A 10,657-nucleotide genomic window follows, 5' to 3' on the forward strand; every position below is an offset into this window, starting at 1 on the left:
CCTCTCTTTGAAAAATAAAAGAAAAATTCTTTCTTTGATATACAATCCCACCGCACCCCTCCCACTGCCCCAAGTACACTAAAACTGATCACTAGGTTTGGCTAACACTATCAGGGATTCATAGTCTCAGTTACAAGTTATCTAGTAACGTTTCAACTAAGAAAGATATAGTTTTATATAAAAAGAGTTACACTATCAATCTAAAGGCACATAATTGGAATCTACCACTTGCTCCATGAAAGGAAGATGGGCAGTCTTTTCTCATGCAATTTACTGCTTCTGAAGACACCTTAGAGGGTTAGCTAAAAGTCTGCAACAATGACAGCTTTATCAAAATGGCCTCAATCTATGGAAAGAAACTATGAAGGAGTTTAATATCATCTGCATTTGTCCTCTGTCATTCTTCTGAAATAGAAATAATTATTGGTCCATACATTAAAAAATACCCCAAAGATCAGTAAAAAAGAAATTATATGCCAGAGAAAACTTTGAACATTTCCCTTTAACATAGAGTACCTGTTGAATAGAAGAAATGATGAAGTTAAAAAGTTGAACAGAAGATTTCAAAAAGGAGCTTAATACAAAAATATTTTAATGGAATATACAAAGATTTGGAAAACTAAAAAGGAAGAATAATTTGAGTCCTTTTGGAGGTAAAAGAAATTGAGGAAAAATTCAGACTTCTAATTGTAGCACTTGAATAGTCTATGGACACAACGAAATTACCACCTCACTCTCAAAAATGAATGGACCGATAGTCAATATTTGCAGCAACAAATGATCAAAAGTTTATAAGGTATAGAAGGAAAAGTCTAAACTGCATTGACAACATTGGTAAAAACCAAGGCTCCAAGAATTTATGGAATAGTTGAGTTGCTTTGTTAAAAATCTATACAATTTTTGAAGTGCCCACTATATCACGAAGTCTAGAAGACAGGTGTTTCTGACAACTGACTGGAAGAGAATCATATATGTGGTCATTCTAGATATAGGTGATCCAATAGAATGCAGAATTTATGAAACAATGTAAGTAATATCACACATGTTGCTGTTATGTGCCATTGAGTCATTTGCGACTCATAGCAACCCTATGTACAACATATGGGAGCACATATGGGTAAAGTTTTATTGAATATAATGAAAAATGCATGCAGAACTGCATCAATCAGAAATTCAGACTGGATTCATAAGGGAATGGTGGATATCATTGTTTTTCTACAGTTCTTTTCTAACAGAAAATACGGAAAAAAGGTTTATTTGTGATTAGTTGGCTATGCAAAGCAATTTCAATGTGTATAATACAACAAATTGTGAGTACTATTTCAAACATCTGTAATTCTAGAACAATTGCATTGTCAACCCAAAGGCATGCAGATTAAATCCATCTGCTGTTCCACAGGTGAAAGATGGGCGATGAACTCCTGTGTTTGATTGATCCCATGGATCAAACCTATTGGAGGACCTAGTATAAGTTCGTGCCAACTTGACAGTACACAACAGCAACAAAAACCTTTTACACAGACCAAGAGTAGATCAAACACAAAGAAGGAAATATTACATGATTTGCAATAAGGAAAGGTGTGCTTCAGGCTTTTGTCCTTTCACCATGTTTAATTTATAATCTTTGCAAATAATCTGAGAAACTGAATGATATTAAGAAAAATAAAGAATCATGTTGTTGTGTTGTGTCATCAAGTTGCTTGCAACTCATAGCGATCCTATGTACAACAGCCCTAAACTCTGCTCTGTCCTGTGCCAATCGCACTGTCTCCAACACACCCATCCCAATTATCCCAGTCACTGAATCAATCCACCTCATAGAAGACCTTCCCCTCCTGCGCTGTCCCTCCACCCTCCCAAGCATGATGTCCCTCTCCAAGGACAGGTCCAAAATATGTCAGACGAAGCCCCAGAATCCTTGCCTCCAAGGAGTATTCTGGTTAACCCTCTCCAGGATGAATCTGTTTGTTTTCCTAGCAGTCCACGGTATATTCAGTACTCTTCTCCAGCATCACAACTCAAAGGTGTCAATTCTCCTTCTATCCTCCTTAGTCACTGTCCAACTCTCTGATGCATAACAAGTGATAGCAAAGACCATGGCCTGTATCAGACCCATAGAATCATACTGGAGTAAAATTCATTAATAAACTACTATATGCAGAGGATACAACCCAGACACCTGTATATGAAGAGACATAGAAGTGTTTACTGATGAAAGATCAAAGACTACATCCGTCAGTATGGAGTATACCTCAACCTAAAGGAAACAAAACTCCCAACTAGACCACTAATAGTACTCATGTAAAGAGAAGATTGGCATAAAATTTAATTTTATTTGTATACATACTCAGAACCGTAGAAGCATCACTCATGAAATCAAATGTCATATTACATTTGACATCGCCTGTATAAAAGATCTCTTTGAAAAGTTAAAAGCAAAAATTTCATTAAGGACCAGATATACTTGATCCAAGTGGGAGTATTTTCAATAGCCTCATATACATGACCTTGACTTAACATGTTGTTGAAAAGTACCACATACACTGTTGGCTTCCAGCAGAAAGACAAATCTGTCTTGGAAGAACAGTCAGAATGTTTCTTAGTAAGCAGGAATGGTGAAATTTCACCTCATTTACTTTGGACATGTCACCAGGAAGGATCCATCTTTGGAGGAGGACATCAAATGTGGTAAAGTAGAAGGTCAACAAAAAAGACAAAGTGATTCAACAAGATAAATTGACTTAGTTGTTGCAGCAAAGGACACAAGCATAGAAATGGTTGTGAGAATATTGCCAAGCTGTACAGTGTTTCATTCTGTTGAACACAGGGTCACTGTAAGTTGGAACAGACTCTAGGGAAGCTGAAAATATAGTAGCAACTGTATGATAGTCTCTGAGTGGTTGAAACAAATTATGGGTAACAAGTCATAGATAATACTTCAGTTGAACTTGTAATTAATTATAAGTTGGAGAGAAAAGTCCACCCAGAGGTACCACAGAAGAAATGACTGGTGATATATTCTGAAAAAAATAGTCACTGATACTCCATGAAGCTTAGTTTAATTTGGACACAATTGGCTTTCCAGGAGTTAGAGGTGAGAAAGATGGGCAGTCTCCACCCTGCCTCTGAAAACCTGCCAGACGGTCAGCTATGAGTCAGTTCTGACTCAATAGTACACAACAATAACACCAGGAATTTGAATATTTTTTTAAAAATTTATGTCACTAAGGAGTAATCTTAAAAAAGGAAACTTAATTCTCAATAAGAGGACACTGCGAAGTAAGCATGAGGCATTTCAGATACCAGAATCCGGCATCTACTATGCCCTAAGTAATTATAAAATTAGAGAATGTTTAAAAGCTTTTCACACTGAAGATACAGGAAATTAGCACAATTTATTACTGAGAATTCAACCAAATGAAGCAATGATTATTTGCTATTCTAGTTACCATATTCTGTATATTTCAGTCCTGCAGATATAGTTAAATATTTTTGTGTTTTGCCACTATCCAAATATTGGCTTCTCAGTAGTTTGTAAATATAATTTTGGTAATTCTTCATCTTCCCTTCCAGTTTTAAAAGAAAATTTTTATTACTATGATGTGTTAAAACACTTTTTAAAAGCCAGGACAGGGTTAAAACACTGGACTTGAATGACATGTTGATTGTTTGGCTTAGATACAGAGATTTCAAAGACCCAAGTCAATGTTAATGTGTTTGTGTCAAGAAGAAGGAATAGAAGGATCACATGACTGATCCCATCTGTAGCAAACTGCCTTTGATGGTGCAACAAAAAAACAAAGCACAACAAAGGACAGTGGATGATTCCAGTAGTGACAAAATCCTCAATAAGACAGAGAACGATGTTAGTTAGAAATTGTGAAAAGAAAAAAAAAATAAATAAATAAAAAGAAATTGTTAAAAGAAAAACATGTATAACATTTAAGAGACTTGCTCATGTTATGATCTCTGTCCTGTTTATACAGATATTCTTAATTTTTTTTCCTTATCCTTATATTTGTACAAATAATTTATAAGAAGATAGGTTATGAACCCTTAATACAGAATATAACACTTAAATATCTTGGCAAATTTATGATGGACAGAATACCTTTATGGAAGAAGGTATGGAATAATTATGATGAATGCATGGATAATAAATTTAAAACTAAATAGTGACTATATTGGTGAGATAAATAACTTGTAGATGTTCAAAATAATCATATAAAAATATAAAGAAATACAGTAAATCCAGATGAGTTTCATTGTTTAGAAATGTTGTAAGATTAAAACCTGAAGGTATGAGGAAAACTCTAAAGATGATTTAAGAATAACAAAGGCAATCATTATATATAAGACCTTCATTGGAAATTTGCACCAATATCACCCCACCACTTTTCAGGATAAATAAAATTTAATATGAGAACGTCCCAGCCATAGCTGGATTAGGGTGAGGCTGGGTATTTATACCTTAAAGGTAAGTAGAATCTCCTCAGAGTTACCAGATCATTTTTCATCCCTCCTTACCAATTCCATAGCACTGATCCAATGTGAAAAACAATGCATATGAACTTTGTAAGTAAACCAGTATAAAATAAAAATTTTACTTTAAGCAACAACAACAAATAAGATATTACTTGTTAAAGAAATTTTAAATTTTATCACAATCTACATGTTTGTAAGGACCCGTAATGAGAACAGTTTTTTAATAAAAGGAACAGATATCTAAACATTCATTGGGAAAAAATTAGAGTAAACTTAATTCCATTTAGTTGTCCTTGAGAAGTCATTTCTATGTGATTAATTTTTAAATCATTCTATTGATTGCCTATTACTAAGAATGTACTTTATTTATTTTGACAAATTAGTGTATCCAACTGTATAATCATGAGGTAAGGGTAGCTAAACTTGAAGTTAATGACTACATAGTATGAAAAGAAGTTTTGTTTGTTTGTTTTGGGGGTTCATTTTACTGGGTGGTAAAATATTTTAATACGTATATTTTTGAAGGGACACAATTCTGCATATATGATAAAATACATTAAATTGTATATTTAAATTATTTAATTAAATCATCCGTAGCATATCCCAATAAACTCTGATATACATTTTCATATGTGTGTATAGTCATATAGTTATTTAAAAACACATACATAGTTTGAGAGCATACTCATACACCACATTTTATTTTTTCTTTTATTTGCAGTATCTTTTAACTAATGATTATATCTGTAAAGGATAGCTATGTCTGGCATCTAAGTCTGTGCACTTGGCTTCGTCTCATTTTTATTACATGAATATTTTCTTCACCACAGTTTTATCATTTAATTTCATCTTGTTTTATTATACTATATCCAGCTTTAATCTTTGTTGGAAAAGGATATGAATAAGTAAAGGCTATAATTATTTGTTCTATAAGGTCACTATGAGTCAGAATTGCAATGGATTTGCATATAGTATTTTTGTTCCTAGTAAACTTCTTATCATCTATTGCTGAGTAGCTAATCCACTATTTATGCTCATTTGGACTTGAGAGCTATTGCTCATGGCTTTAGGGAATATGAACAGTTCTTTTATTATATTAAACCTAATGAGCAAGGCTCTTGAGTTTTATATACATTATAAATTGAAAGGCTAAACAAAATAAAACTTTCACTTTTAGTAATTACTCTGGTGTTTCAGCAGTTAAAATGTACATATAATATATACTGTAGAGTGAGTATTGTTACTGCTTCTTTAATAAAAGTTACATTTGGCATTTGTTGTCATTAGGTATCATTGAACTTGTTATGACTCATAGCTATCCTGTAAACAAATCTGTTTTGTACTCCCTTGTTGTAAAAAGAGCAAGGACCATGTAGGCTGTGTCATATCTGACCTTTACCAACCTCACAGAGGGAAACGACCCCCACCCACAGCATCAGTAACACAAATCCAATTCCTATGTGATCAGACATTTCCCCTCGCATCCAGGCCTCTTTATACTCATCTCAACACCAATCTTACTGCTTGACTGGGTCCAAAATCTGATATGATACCTCATAGACAACACAGAACCATACTGGGGAAGTCAAAATGCTATAATTCAGATTAACACGAGAATATGGTCAAGACAGCTTCTAAAATGTGCACATAGGACCTCAGCCTCAAACCTCTGGCTCTAAGTTTTTCCAAGTCTTCTGTCCTTTCCATATTGGCTTCGCACCCACAACTGTCCAACACTCAGTCCTACCAATATTTGTGTATCCCCCAAAATTATCCAACAAAGTTTTCAGTACTACCAATATTGGCTTCCCAACCACAATTGCCCAACAAAGTACTCAGGCCTGTCAATATTCTGACCATTTCTGATGTGCTTAAGTCACTATATAGATCGATCCTGTTAAAAGTCTTTCTTTCTTTGTTTGACCCTCGACTTTTCCCAGAATGCTGTCTTTTCGCAAAGATTAGTCCTTCCTGCCATCATGCCCAAAGTATATAAGTCTATTCTTGCTTCTAGCATCACCCTTCAAAATCCCTATGAATAATAGGGAATAAAGGAATGTTGTTTGATAGAGTACCAAAAAGAAAGCACCTCAAATGGGAACATACTATAAAATGATGAGAAGCAGTGTAAACATCCCTTAATTACTGTAACATTAAATATGTGAAGAATGAATATAGGAAAACTAGAAGTTGTCAAAATTAAAATGGAAAGCATAAAGATTGACATTCAAAATAATAGTGAGCTCAGATGAACCGGTAATGACAATTATTTTTTGATTAATGCCAGAAATGACAAGTTGAAGAAGAATGATATTGCGTTCATAGCCAAAAAGAAAATTTCAAGATGAATCTTGAACCACAGTTCTATGAGTGATAAGATACTATCCATACACATGCAAGGAATATCTGTTCCATACAGGTTGCTCTGGTGGTCTGGTGGTAAGAAGTGGCACTCAGAATTCCAAGCTCACAGGGTCTGAATTCACTAGATGCTCTGTTGGAGAAGGATGGTTGATCACCTTCTGTGCAACTAACTGCCTCTGAAAACCCACTGGAGGGTCAAGGTCAGCTATGAGTTGGTTACCAATCAATGACACACAACAAATAACATGCTAGAGAAGAGTGCTAATTAATCTGTGGACAAATGGACCAAAAATGTCTCAGAAAAGGTGCAATCAGGATATTCCCTGGAAGCAAGGATAATAATACCTCATTTCATATACTTTGGGCATTTTGTTAAGGAGGAACCACTCCTTGGAAAGGGATAACATGTTTGGAAAGGTGGCGTGTCAGTGAAGGAGGGGGAAACCTTCAATAAGTCAGAATGATACAGTGCCTTTAACAATGGAATCAAGTGTGTCAGAGATGATGAGGATGGTACAGGATAGTGCAGGTTTCAGATCCTCTTCTCACGGGGTCGCTATGAGTTGTAGATGACTGCACTTAGCAACAACAAAAATGATTGTTGATGATGCGATGTACTTAGCTTTGACCCACTAACCTACATTCTGTGGTATAAATCCACCAAAGGAATGAGGCAGGAGGCTTCCTTAAAAATGTATACCTTAGCAACAGTGTGAGACACTTCTTTTTGTCTTAAGAGTTATTGTGAACTATAATTGACCCCTTGGTAATTATGTTGGTTTTGGTGAAGTCAATGTTTTCTTGTCACTCTTGTTCAATTCCAGACAGAGGGTGGTAACAAAGGATTGAAATTAGATAAATCTGGGTTCACATCTCTGTATCATTATCCTGAAGTTTCTATTCTGAATAGGTTTTCTTGGTTATAAAATGGATAATAATTTATATACTTACGGGTTTTGTTTTATTTTGTCCTGGAGTTTTTTAGTAGAATCTAGACTGTAAAGAGAACTCTGGTCATATGGTCCTTAGAGAGTTGCATTGCTATTACAAAAGTTTTAATACATCGGTGAGCTCTCTGGCAGTTCAAAACCACAAGCCGCTTTGAGGAAGAAAGATGGAAAATCTCATGTCATGTGATTTACAGCCTTGAATACCCAATACAGAGCCAGCAAATCAGTCAGTTCTCACTTGACAGAAATACATTTTAGTTTTTATAAAAATATAAAACAGACCTACAACCAGAAGAGGATAAAATAGATAAATAGAACTTTCTAAGAATCAAATCTCTATGCACATCGATAAACTTCTCCAAATATTTGGTAACAACATATCTGATAAGGGACTTATATCTAGAATTTATAGAATACTCGAGCAACACAAGAAGATAAAGGTAAACAACCCAGTTGAAAAAATGAGAACAGGATATGAACAGACACTTCACCAAAGAAGACATTCAGATGGCAAACACATGAAGAAATGTTCAAAATCCCTATCTCTAAGAGATATGCAAATCGAAACAACTATGAGTTATCATCTCACCCCAGTAAGAATAGAACAATTCAACAGAGCAGCAAACAAAAAATGCTGGCGAGACTGGAGAAACTGGAATCCTTATTCATTGTTGGTGGAAGTATAAAATGGTGCAATCACTATGAAAGGCAGTATAGCGCTTTCTCAAAAAGTTGGAAATAGAAATACCATTTGACCCAGCAATCCCACTACTGGGAATCTACCCTAAAGAAACCATACATACCACCCAAGCAGATACACGCACTGCTTTGTTTACAATAGCAAAGAGCTGGAAACAACCCAAGTGCCCATCAACAAATGAATAGATAGGCAAACTCTGCTATATTCTCACCATGGAATACTATGTCGCATTGGAAAAACAAGGAACTCGTGCAATATTATTCAAAATGGGTGACCCTGGAGGACATTATGCTGAGTGAAATATCTCAGTCACAAAAGGACAAATATTGCATAGTACCACTGTTGTAAAGTGGGACTGACATCAGGATCGGGTGGAACCCAAGAAAAGAGAGGATAAATAATCTATACTACATTGAAACAGATGATGCAGATAACTGTTCAAAAGGAATAAATGATTAAGTAGTATTTTCATGACAAGATTCCAGAAAAAGAAATGCATAGTAAAGTGCACTGTAGACTTGGGGTGGTGGGGGATTGTAAAACAATAAAAGAATTTTTTTTTCTTTTCAAAGAGAAAAGCGAACGGGGGCAGGAGGCCCATGCAGGGAGGAACATGTGCCATAATGAATGAATGGAGGGAAAACAAATAAGAAGAATATGCTGTTGTATATATGTGTATGTGTGTGTGTCTGTGTGTGTGTGTATGCATATATAAATAAAATGTGTGTGTGTATATATAGTATTATGTGTGTATATATATATATAAATAAAATGTGTGTGTATATATAGTATATATGTATATATATACATATATATGCCTGTATGTATATGCGTATATATGTATATGATGCATTTTAAAAATCTAAAAAAAATATACGGAACTTGACTGACTTGGAATTTGTGGGGGGAACTAAGAGGCGATAAATAATAAATACTGCCTTAGAATAGGTGAAGAAAAGAACTCTTTAAAAGTTATATATGATTAGGCATTATCTGTATGACAACGGTCCAGAGAAGTGGTGCATAACAAAGTGGACTGGGGGAGGGAGAAAATTATGCAACAATGAATGAATATGCATGTATGTATGTATAACGTGAACTGGTGGGGTAGGGAGAAAAATGAGCAACAACGAGTGAATGAAAATCCAACTTTGTGTTAACTTTCGTTAAAATCCCAATAAAGGGAAAAATAGACTTTATATAAGAAAATAGTAAAATGAAAGCTATTATTTGATTATTTTATAATTTATACCAAGACATGCGCATATGAAGGCAAAAATAGGCCCAAACTTTTGTTAATAACTGAACATCTTCTGTATAGTAGATACTGTACCAGCCATTTCTGTTAGAATACAAAGAAATAAAATGGAACTTGCCACCAAGAAATTCACCCCAGTAAGGTACATATGTACACTTAAGCATATATTATTGCTGTGCACCAGTGAGTAGGAATCAGCCCATAGCTGACCCTCCAGCAGGTTTCGGATACAGTAGGAGATTTTCCATCTTTCTGCTCCGAAGCTTTTGGTGGAGTTGAACCACATGCCTTTGGGATTACAGTGAAGTTTCTTACCACTAGGCCACCAGAGCTCCTTAATCATATATACACATATGCAAATAGACTAAATATCAAAACATATGCAGAACTTTTCTATAGTAGTAACATATGAAGCTGAAAATGTTGCTTTTGGGTTAATTCTGATTCATAGTGGACCTGTAAGACAGAGTAGAACTATTCTAGAGAATTTCCAAGACTAACTCTTTACAGAAACAAATTGCCGTACCTTTCTTCTATGGGCTCAAACCACCAAACTTTTGAGTTAGCCGCTGAATGCTCAGCCACTGAGAGAGTGGACTTCTTGGCCTCTCTTTGTTCTTACTTGATCAATTATGACCAGTGGCAAATTTTCTAGATCAATGAGCCCCACCTTGTGGACAGAGTAAAGAACAATTTGACTCACTGATAACTTTGTCCTACTCCTTTTCTTCTTGGAAAGGGAAAAGTTTGGGAGATGATGTGTTGGCTATTAGATGATTAGATGAACTCTGAGAATGTGAACTACCTCTGAATACTTACAGATCCATGCACTACATTTTTATGAATTGCATCAAAGGTATTGTTGTAATATATATGTATGTTTATCCTGCTTCCACTTTT

The sequence above is a fragment of the Elephantulus edwardii genome, unplaced genomic scaffold (genome assembly GCF_000299155.1).
Source record: "Elephantulus edwardii isolate Elephantulus edwardi_28Jun2011 unplaced genomic scaffold, EleEdw1.0 scaffold00054, whole genome shotgun sequence".
Taxonomy (NCBI): Eukaryota; Metazoa; Chordata; class Mammalia; order Macroscelidea; family Macroscelididae; genus Elephantulus; species Elephantulus edwardii.